Genomic DNA, 11058 nt, shown 5'->3' on the forward strand with positions numbered 1-11058 from the left:
TTTTCAGATATTTTTAATATGCAGTTGGTTGACTGTGGATTTAGAGCTCCCAGTGAATTCATCTCATTAGGGCCAGTTAGTGACATCACAAGAGACCTCTCCCTGCTTCTAAGGGAAGCTGTGGCGAGTGATTATGTGGGGCGGAGCCCAGCTGGCCAGCCTTTGCATCCCCTGACACCATTAGAGTCTCCTGACAGTCCTCTGCCTCCCTGGGCTCAGCTCAGGGCGTGGGGCGCCCCCCCCTTCTCCTGTCTCAGCTCAGGGGGTGGGGTGCCCTCCTGGGTTCTCCTGGCCTGTCTTGGAGTGAGCTTTGTCCTTTTGTTCCAGCGTCACTTTGGAAGGAGGCTCCTGTGTTTGTCACGCATGTCATCTTAGGTAGCTTGCTGTAGCCCCTGGTGGGCCACAGTGGTGCACGCCTTTAATTCTAGCACTTGGGAGGCAGAGGCAGGCAGATCTCTGAGTTTGAGACCAGCCTGGTCTACAGAGCGAGTTCCAGGACAGCAAGGGCTACACAGAGAAACCGTGTCTTGAAACCAAAACAAAACTCAAAACAAGGAGGTGAAGCAGCAGCAAGCTGACTTCATTAGCTCAGCACAGCTCCAGGTGAAGTAACTCCCTCTCTGAGTACCAGGCCTTGCAGCTACTGTAGAGATTTTAGGGGAAAAAAAAAAAAAAAAAAACACCCCAACTCTAGTTATGTCTTAGTCTCTAAGAGACTGGAGAAGAAAACCAGTAACTGAAATGGGCCAAAATATTATGAAGGCTAGCCAAGGGGGCTGAGGCACGGTCTCTAAATGCTAGCTACACAGGACTGGCTTGGTTTCTTTTCGAGTTTTTAGGAAAGGCAGGGTCGAACTAATTTAATTAGGACAACCAACCCCATGCGGACAATCCCCCCCACTGAGGACTGTCTTGTGTAATTCTGGGTTTTGTGGAGTTGATAATGAAAGCGAACCATCACAGAAGGAGAAAGAAGAGTCTGCTCCTTCCAGGGTTACAGGAACAAAGATTCTATTAGTTCTGGGTCCAGAGCTGAGATGTAGGAAGAAGGTGGTGGCCACCGTCACACAGTGTGCCCTGGCTGGAACCTGTCGCCTTTTTCCTCCTCTGCACCCGCACTAGTTACTCCCTGTGGCTGTGACAAAAACAACCGAAAGAGCTTATTTTGTGCTGGGCGGTGGTGGCACATGCTTTAATCCCAGCAGTCAGGAGGCGGGGACAGGTGGATCTCTGTGAGTTCAAGGTTTGATCTACAGAGTGAACTCCAAGGCAGGTAACAAAACTACAGAGAAACCCTGTCTCGAGGAGAGAGAGAGAGAGAAAAAAAAAAAAAGTTTATTTTGGCCTCTAGTTCCAGAGGGTTAGAGTCCACAATAGCGTGCTGGCTGGAACAGGAACCTGGCTGGTTATGGTTTCATTTACAGGGGAATCAGAGAGGGGGAACGGGAAATGGGTGAGTGGGGTGATTAACCCCCAGTAATGCACTTCCTCCAGCAAGGCACCACCTCCCAAAGGTGACATTACCTCCTCCCACAGCATCAACAGCTGATGAGTGTTTAAATATATGAACCAATGGAAGACAGTTCTCTTCCAAACCACCACATGGAAGACAGTAACTCCAGGGACCTAGGACATACAACTCCCTCTTAGCTGCAGCGCAGAAAAATTCCCCTTTCCTGGGTCTGCTCAAAAGGACAAGGATGATCTTAGCAACTGCCCTTCATTGGGCACTTAAAATCGGGCACCATGCCAAGTCCTCCATTACACGTCTGTCACGGCTAAATCCTTGTCCCCTTCCCAGCTCCTATGCTGAAGCCCCTAAGATCCTGTGTGACTGTGTGAGGAAAGAAGGTCTCTGGGAGATAACCGGATCTGGTGAAGTCCTGGGGTGGAGCCACCATAATGGGACTGATGTCATCTTAAGAGAAAAAGACACCGGTGCTTCTACTGAGTGCTTAGAATGAGCCTCCGAGGATGCAGCCTCTGCAGGCCGCCAAGGAGCCTTGGGTAGGGCTGTCTTGCTGACGCTCTGACCCTGGATGACCCTGGACTCAGGGATTCCAAAACCGAGAGATCTGTTGGTTAAGTCAGGGCTTTCTGGAGGCTTTTTCTATTCCTGGTATCTTTGTTCCTGACAAATTTTCATGCGCCTTCAAGCACTAGCTATACGGAGTATGACTATAAAACACTCAGTGGTGATAAACAATAAGGAAACGTACCTAAAAACAATTCTGCTAGACACAGAATTTTCCCGTCTATTAAAGACGAAGGCAAACCTGCGTTCTAATGTGGTGTCTTGCTTGTTTACTTCTCATCATGAGCGACATCTTGACAAAGTAGTTGGCAGTACAGGATGTAAAACATCTTCAACGTTTTTCATAGTTGATCAATATTTTGATTTCATGATTGTCAAGGCTAAGAACACCACTTGGCATGAATATGTAGTAAAAATAAAAAAGCAGAAGTATATTTAGAGCCTTTTCAGAAACGGCTGGAAATTCTCTCCTAATCTCAAGGCAAATTCAACAACAACAACAAAAAAAAAATTTATAAAACCCGAGTCAGCAACTTAGACAACAATCTTTAAAAAGAAAACATTTTAACGCAATATAATCCTAAGTTATGCTAACGTGAACTAATATGCCGAGGAATGATGGTAAAAAAAAAAAAACATAACATTTTTACTTCTGTAACTAAACCATTATGTTCTTCTAAGAGCCGATTTTCTTTTCTAGAAAAAAAAAAAAAGAAACCTGAAATTCCCAACACAACCTGATCCACGGAGTCTGAGGCAGCATCCTCTGGTGTCAGGGGGCGTGAGGACACGCACTGTGAAAGTGCACATAGCCACGTGTTCTATATGAAGAAACAGTGAAGCCCCATGGTGACAAGCGAGGGCCCTGCCAGACATGGGGTTGTAGAAGCTCCGGTGTACGCTGCCCAGCCTGGGCCATTTTGTTACAGCAGCCCAAGCTAAAACTACCACCTGGAGCTGAATGACAGAGAGGAAGGGGGGACGGATCAGTGCTGACAAACTGAAGAGTCAGATGGCGTTGACACGCTCATACTAGGGACACCAGCTTTGGGGCGTCACCCTATGCTCTTGGTCCTGGTTCTCTGGTTGTCAGGGCACCTTCCAAGGATCACACTGTCTCTTAATCTCCTAGAGTTTAGCTATTATTTTTTTCTTTTTATTTTCTGAGCCTCTAACTGGCACGTTTTCTTACCCCTTCCCCCCAAAAAAGTCTCGCCTTCCTCCGGCCAAGAAGCCCAAAGAACTGTCCTGCGAAGCCACCCCACTGACGAGGCTCCTCGTGTACGGCTATGGAAACGCACTTGTCGGTACTCTGGAGGCTTCTGGAAGATCTGAGCTGCAGACAGCACACATCCTTATTTGGAAAAGTCAGTCAGAAAACTGTCATCAGAAGGCAAAAATACCCCAAAGTCATGGCGAGGGGGGGGGTTATATTAAGACATGCTGGGCTGATGAGAAGTGAAACAATAGGAACCGATTCCCAGTGGCCAAAACCTGAGGAGGTGAGAAGGGACAGGCAAGGACAATGGCCTGCCAAAAGCTACAAGGTCCGTGGATGGACACGGACCACCCAGTAAGTACACCCAAACCAATTAAATACAACTTTCCCCCAGGGAACTCAGTGATAAGGACGGCAGGACAGGGCACATGCAACCTTGAGGATCAGGACCCACCGGTGCCCTGTACCATACGAGTTGGTTGAATCAATCATTTCACACCCTATAGACATGTATCTTGAAACCAATTTATTAAAGATCGCTTGGAAATGTACTGCCAAATAATATCCAATAAACTGAAGGTAACAATAGTAAATTATACATGAAGAAAAATGAGAAGCCATGGCCACTATAAAATCTTAAGGACGATTCATGCAAAGCAAAGTATCCCCCTAAACTTTAAGAACACCAACTCTTTGTGAGCACACAATCACATGGGAATCAATGTCACCACCGAGCGTGGTACAAAATAGCCAATCAGAATCTGGTTTTCAGAAGCCCTGACTTGACTCCCTTAGTAGAGAATCGATAAACAGCCCTTGCCTGGTGATAAAAGTTGGAAAGTCATGCCAACTGCCTGAAGACAGAGCTCTATCTTTGAGCACAATATGTCTCTGGGAAGAGTTGGCTGTGGCGGCACTTGCTAATACTCCCACAACTCAGAAGGTTAAGGAGGACCAAGGTATAAGCCAGCCTGGACTACACAAGGAGACACAGTCTTTAAAACAAACAAGCAAACAAACAAACAAAGCAATCTGCCTCTTCTGCCTCCACCTCTGCCTCTGTCCTTCCTGATTTATCACAGGGAAATAACCCAGTCTAAAGACCGGCAAAACTATATTATTTGGCAGGGAACTCCCACAGCCGATAAACACCTTCAGTAATGTGGCAAGATACAAGATCAACTCAAAAAAAAAAAAAATCAGTAGTCCTTCTATATACAAATGATAAAGAAACTGAGAAAGAAATCAGAGGAGAATCACCCTTTATAATAGCCACAAATCACATAAAATACCTTGGGGTAACACTAACCAAAGAAATGAAAGACTTGTTCGACAAGAACTTTAAGTCTTTGAAGAAATAAACTGAAGAAGATACCAGAAAAATGGAAGGATCTATGTTGGGAGCAGTGAGAGCCCAGATCCTGAATTTCTTGTTTTCCCCTGATCTGAGTGCCTACAGCTGCTCTGAGCACGAGACCTTCAGGAGTTCCTGATGGCAGGAGAGTGGTTTCTGGTGGGTTTGGCTGGGGCGTGGCTATCTCTATAGAATCTGTCCCTGAACACAATAAAGGGGGCATTCTTGGGGAATTCAAGGATGACCCGTGCTGCTGTCTATCTGTCTGTGTGTGTCTGTGTATTTTAACCTCCAGCCCCCTTGCCTGAAGCTCTCGAACTGGGTGCCAGCGCACAGAGCGCAGACACAGGGGCGCGGTGCGTGGCAGATCTCCCATGCTCTTGGATAGAGAGGATCAACATAATAAACATGACAATCCTACCAAAAGCAATCTACAGATTCAATGCAACCCCCACTGAAATCCCAACACAATTCTTCACAGAAATTGAAGTATTGAAAAAACAATACTCAACTTCATACGGAAAAACAAAAAAACCAGACTAGCCAAAACAATCCTGTACAATAAAGAAACTTCTGGAGGCATCACCATCCATGATAGCAGCATAATAAAATAAAAAGGAAAACACATTGAAAAATGAAGCAGAGTTGAAAAATTATATAAACAAATATAACTAAAACGCTGTGCCCTTCCCAGAGAGACTTCAGGGGTCATTTCTTCGGATGCCTTGTGACTAGAAAAACTATTGTTTTTGCTTCGTTTCCAAACACAGAAGTAGATGGGGTTGTGCGTGACACCCGGTAGTGTTTTGTAGCCATCTATCACAATGTTCTAATTTGACTTAGGGTATCGTTTTAATTAGTGTCTTGTTGCCACGATTAAAAAAAAAATCCTTTATAAAAAGTAGTCTAAGGACACGTGGGTTTATTCTGACTCCATCGTGGTACAGAAGTCACAGTCACCAGCGGCTGAAGGTGATTGTGGTTAAACTGTTTACAGTCTGGGAACAGAGGGGGAGGAAAGCTCTGCCTTGAAAGCTTCTGCAGTCCAGGACCAAGCCAGCAGGAAGGAGTGGCCAGCAGGAAGGAGTGGCGGTACAGCCTTCCTTTGGGGCGGGTCTTCCTGCTTCACTTAGACTAAGACAAACCTCCAGGGACTGGCCAGAGGCTATGTAATCTGAGTAATCCCTCTCAGACGAGTCCACGGGCTTGTCCCCGTGGGTGAGCCTATATTCTGGAACCTTGACAGTCAATATTCGCCATGGAAGGTACCATCCCAGATAGTCGCGTATACTGTGAGACGCATAGCCATCACATTTGTTGTTAAAACTCAGTGAGGAAAATTATCCAAGACCTGTGCATTTCAGTACAGGAAACCATCTCTAATTAACAATGTGGATTTACGGGGAAGTCTGTAATTTATTTTCAAGTGCACGATAGATAGATGGATAGAAGATAGATAGATAGATAGATAGATAGATAGATAGATAGATAGATAGATAGATAGATAGATAGACAGACAGACAGACAGACAGATAGATAGGGCAAATCAACAGATTAAACAAACCAAGTGTGCCAAAATCTCAATGTACACCGTAAGTGAGGGGAATAAAGGCGTTAACTATAAAGTTAGGTTTACCAAATGTTTGAATATGTTCATGATAGCTGGGCGGTGGTGGCGCACACCTTTAATTCCAGTACTTAAAGAGGCAAGCGGCAGACGGATCTCTGTGAATTCAAGGCCAGACCAGCCTGGTTTACAGAGTGAGTTCCAGGAAAGCCAGGACTGTTATACAGAGTCTCAAAACACAAAGAAAAAAAAAAAAAAAAAAAAAGAGAAAAGAAAAAAGAAAAAGAAGAAAAAGAAAAAACAAAGACAATGTTCATGATAAAACAGGAGGAAAACATTAGATGTGTAAGTTTTTAAGGTCACTGAAAACGGTTAGCATAATGCTGCAGGACCATTAAAATGATTATTACAAATACTTAGAGACATGAAAAAATTTTAATATAACCTTGCTCTTTTCAATGTAAAATAAAAGCCAAAAAAAAAAAAATAAGATACATTTGTCTTGAAAATGTTTTCTGCTGATACACTTGTAAAATGCCAACACAGGGGCCTGGGAAGCTGGCTCCGCACTTAAGAACACTTGTTGCTTTTCCAGAGGATCCCGGTTCAACTCCCAGCAAGCACACGGCTTCACACAGCCATCAGTAACTCCATCCTGCCCCGGGGTATCTGATGCCCTCTTCTGACCTTTGTGGTACCAGGCACACATGTGGTGCATAGGCACACGGACAGGCTAAACACTCATGTACATAAAACAATTATAAAACAAATCTTTTAAAAAGTAAAATACTAAAAGCTACTCGTCAGCTAGTAGCAGAATTATGAGTTGACTATAGATTTTTAAAAATTCCATTAGAAAGTCAAAATTCATAGATGTTCTTCGAGGCACAATCGTATTATATCCTGATAAATACAGGGCAGGTAGAAAATATTTTATTTTAAAAAAAAAAAAAAGCCTTTTTTTCCCCTCTACCAAGCAGCACAGCTGAACAGCAGGACACACGGACGGTGCTGGTGACTTAGTGACTTCCACTCACGCCCACAGCTGACTGGGAGCTGCTGTCCAGCATAGTACGAGAAGACAGTACCCGCATCCAACACCGCTGGTCCAGATAAAAGATCAAAACCCAGAATTCCGAGCACAGCTTCCCCTGAATTCGCACCGTGTTTGCAACCCTGCAAAGCTGGTAACTCCCTTTAGTCAGGCATGACTATATCGTCCTTTCGAATCGGGGAAGACTGTTGTTTTAAGGATAGTTTAACCAAACATTCAACACCCTAATTAATAAGCCTTTGTCCACCCACCTCCCAGGGCTGGGTGAGACTGAGGGGCCCTGAGCCTCACACCACGCAGAAATCAACGGGAAATTAAACAGGATTAACCTCCAGATAAGATTAGCTAGCTCTGTGTGCCTGGGGCCCCTCATGGGCATCTTTGCAGAGGGCACCACAGGGTCTAATGGGCACTTGGGGCTAGAAATCGGAAGTCCCGGTCTCGAATCGCCTTCCTGGGCTCAGCGTTTCCTATCTGGAGGCTCCCCTACTGGGTGAAGCATAGCGTCCATCTGACTTACTGACCTGAATCTGCCTAGATCCCCGTTATCTAGAGTCACAGCCTGGGTTCATTAATCATCCACCACGCTGCTCAAACACTGGCCTGGCTGGCACCGTACAGAAAAGCCCATTCCAGTTCTAAGGGCAAATCTCCAGCAATTCTTGTCTCCAGGCAGTGGCTGCCTAGATCCTAACCTCCAAGCATTTACTAAGGCGTGACCCAAATGACGTGTGGAAGGTGGGGGAGGGGAGCGCTTGACCCGTGGATTTATGCTTCTTGTAGACCGGAAGCTGTCTCTGTTCCCCATGCCTCCATGTTGTCTGAGAATTACAGTGATTTAATTACGGAAAGGCAGTAACTGGACTACAGGGGGAGGGACAGGATGTGTACAAAGCCCCCAAGAGGCCACGGTGCAGCTCTGACGCAGGGGACGCGCTGCCCAGACCTGGTTAAGGGCTAGGAACAAACCTGTGCCCAAGTGAAAGGCAATCTGGGAGCAGAAGGGCTTCAAGAGCAAGAGCTGCCCGGGGGGCTAAGAATGGGCAGGGGACTGGACAGATAGCAGGGCTGCAGCAGCTCGCCCTCAGCTGTCTTGCGCACGCCTCGAAGAGGGAGATGGCCAGGAGAGGACTACACTGGAGCAGCCTTCTTTGGAGGCACACAACAACCTCCACTTTATGTGGTGAAAGATCAAAGAAGGCAGTTTCATTAGCTCCAGGGTTGAGGGCCCTTATTTAAGAAAATGTTCTGGGTAGGTGGCTTGATACTCCAAACCCTAATCATTTCTGCTGCTGTATTATATTTAAGAGACAGAATATCTCACAATTTGAAGGCACGGTCAGTTGCCAGGTCAAACGTTCCCAATGCAGCCCCTCAATAGCTAATCCAGAGAGCCATGATTTGAGCCACCGTTATCTGCTAGACCCCCCACTTGGGGAATCTGGGCTCCAGTCTCAGATGCTATGACACCACAACAGAGCCCAGAAAGCATCCTTCCTGCAGCCTGGCAGCACCGAGCGAGCTCCCACAGCCGCTGTCTTGCTGAGGATGCAGCCAGGTGGACCAACTCACAAGGCAGAAACCACACAGACAGGGACAGAAGTGGCCTCGTCAGGCACAGTTCTGTGTACACTTCTGCTGAAATGCGGGGCTGTGGTGCTTTGGCGCTGTGCCTGGGTGCGTGCCCATGGGGGTGGGGGCAGATATGTCTGTTCCTTACTTGGGGGCTTCTAAATGACATCAAACTAGCTCCACCCACTGCTGTGGTGAGGCCATGATCAAGGCAGCCTATAGAAAAGTCCATGGGAGCTTACAGTTCTGGGGGTTAGAGAGAGCCCTTGATCATCGTGGCAGGAAGGAGGGAAGCGAGCAGGCAGGCACGGCGCTGGAACGGCAGCTCAGAGCGCATGCCTTGAGACAACAACCACAACAACCGTGTGTCAGAGGGAACTGAGAAACAGCATGGACTTTTAGTGACACGACTTCTCCCACAAGGCCACACCTCCTAATCCTTCCCAAACAGTTCCATCACTGGGGACCAAGTATTCAAAGGCATGAGCCTATGGGAGTCATTCTCATGCAAACCTCCACACCACTCGGATGGGGACTTCCTTATTTATGACTGGGAAAAGCAGCAATGATTGGCCCTGAGTGTGGCGGTGAGTATCCCAGCACACTAATGGAAGAGGCAGAGGTATGTCTGTGAGTTTGAGGCTAGCCTGGTCTACATAGGGAGTTCTAGACCAGCTAGGGATAGTGACTCTCTCAAAAACAAGCCAATAATAGCAATAACCACCTTAGAGAAAGGATTCCTGTAGGGATGGAGCACAGTCGTGTGCTTAATAATTGACAACCACAATAAACAAGACTTAGGGTAAAGCCAATTATGTCTTTTCGTGGTTAAAATTTTAAGTGTTCATCAAAAAAATAATAATAATAAAGCACAGAAAAGGAGCCTGCTCATACTCACAGGAAAGATTTTAACAGCAGAACTTTCCCACAACGAGGAAGGCATCGCCTCCACCGCCACGGGAGGTAAGTAGGTCAGTCTTTGAACAATGCTGCTAAGTACAGGCAAGAGCCAATGGGAGCAAGGACTTCACACACGATTTATGGGCGATGTCAAACCACTAGAATACAAGTTACAACAACGTTCTCTCCCTCCTGTCCGATCCTAACTACCGGTCGGGAAAGTCTTGGCTCTTCTTCTTCAACATATTAAAATAAAATGAGCAAGAAGATGGGCACCTTCTAAATTAATCGGCTTTGTGGGGATTCTGGGCTGGGGTGGCCCCAGGGGACACCCCCAGACAGCTTGCCTTGCCTCTGCTCCCAAGGCATCCCTCCCACGGCCCTGCCCCCCCCTCTGTCTCTCTGTCTCTCTGTCTCTCTCTCTCGGGCATTTTTACCAATTCCTTTCTTTCCAGTCCTCTGGTCATTTCCGGGTTCCCATTTCCTCTTCTCCAAAACTGAAAACCAGACGCGAGAAGCTCAGCCTCTTTCACAAGGGCTGCCCCTTCACATGGGAGGAGCATCTCCTGTTTTGCTCTAAATAACAGACTCGACAATGAATGGAGCTGTGGATTAGTATTGCAGAATGGAGGATTTCTGTGAGTCAAGTCTCCTCAGGCTGCAGAACATATGGATTTTCTAGGTACTTCCAAAAAAAATAACAAAGCAGAGAAGGAAGAGAAAGAATGAAGGAGCTGAAACACAGGCAGAAGGCAGAGGGGCTGCCTTCCAGTCTCTGTTTTCTTGTGCAGTCTCTGTAGACCCAAGACACTGCGCTTTTCTGTCACCTATGGGGGATGCTTCCTTCTACATGGCCACCATCACTGCTGCTCAATTCTCCGTCACTTTCGGGCCCCTGGAGGCTTACTCTCCAACCTCAAGGACATCTATCCTCTGTCAGCACTGACCCGTCTCTCTGTTCCCTCCACGTGTGTACGCCCAGCTACCACACATTGTGCTTTCTTCCATCTCTCCACAGCCTGAGGAGGACTTGATCATCTGGACTCCCTCCAGAACGCCTCCACAGTAGGAGCATCAATCAATCCTGAGCTGTCTAATAACATGTGTGGGTTGGGGAGGCCACCGTGGCACCTCTACTCTTTTATTAATGTATCCAGAGGTTTGGGGGGAGGGGAGTGTGCATGGGAATAGGCCAGGAGATGGTGTCTGGTGTCCTGATCTATCACGCTCCACCTTACTCCCTTGAGAGTCGTGACTGTGCTGCAAGTACCCTTGCCCACTGAGCCATCTCCCTGCTCCCTCCCATCTGCTTTACTTTCATTATTAACTAAATTTGCTCACTGGGAACTTCACTTAT

Source organism: Alexandromys fortis, unplaced genomic scaffold, assembly GCF_014885135.2.
Source record: "Alexandromys fortis isolate MF-2015 unplaced genomic scaffold, M_Fortis_MF-2015_v1.1 scaffold_143, whole genome shotgun sequence".
Lineage (NCBI taxonomy): Eukaryota > Metazoa > Chordata > Mammalia > Rodentia > Cricetidae > Alexandromys > Alexandromys fortis.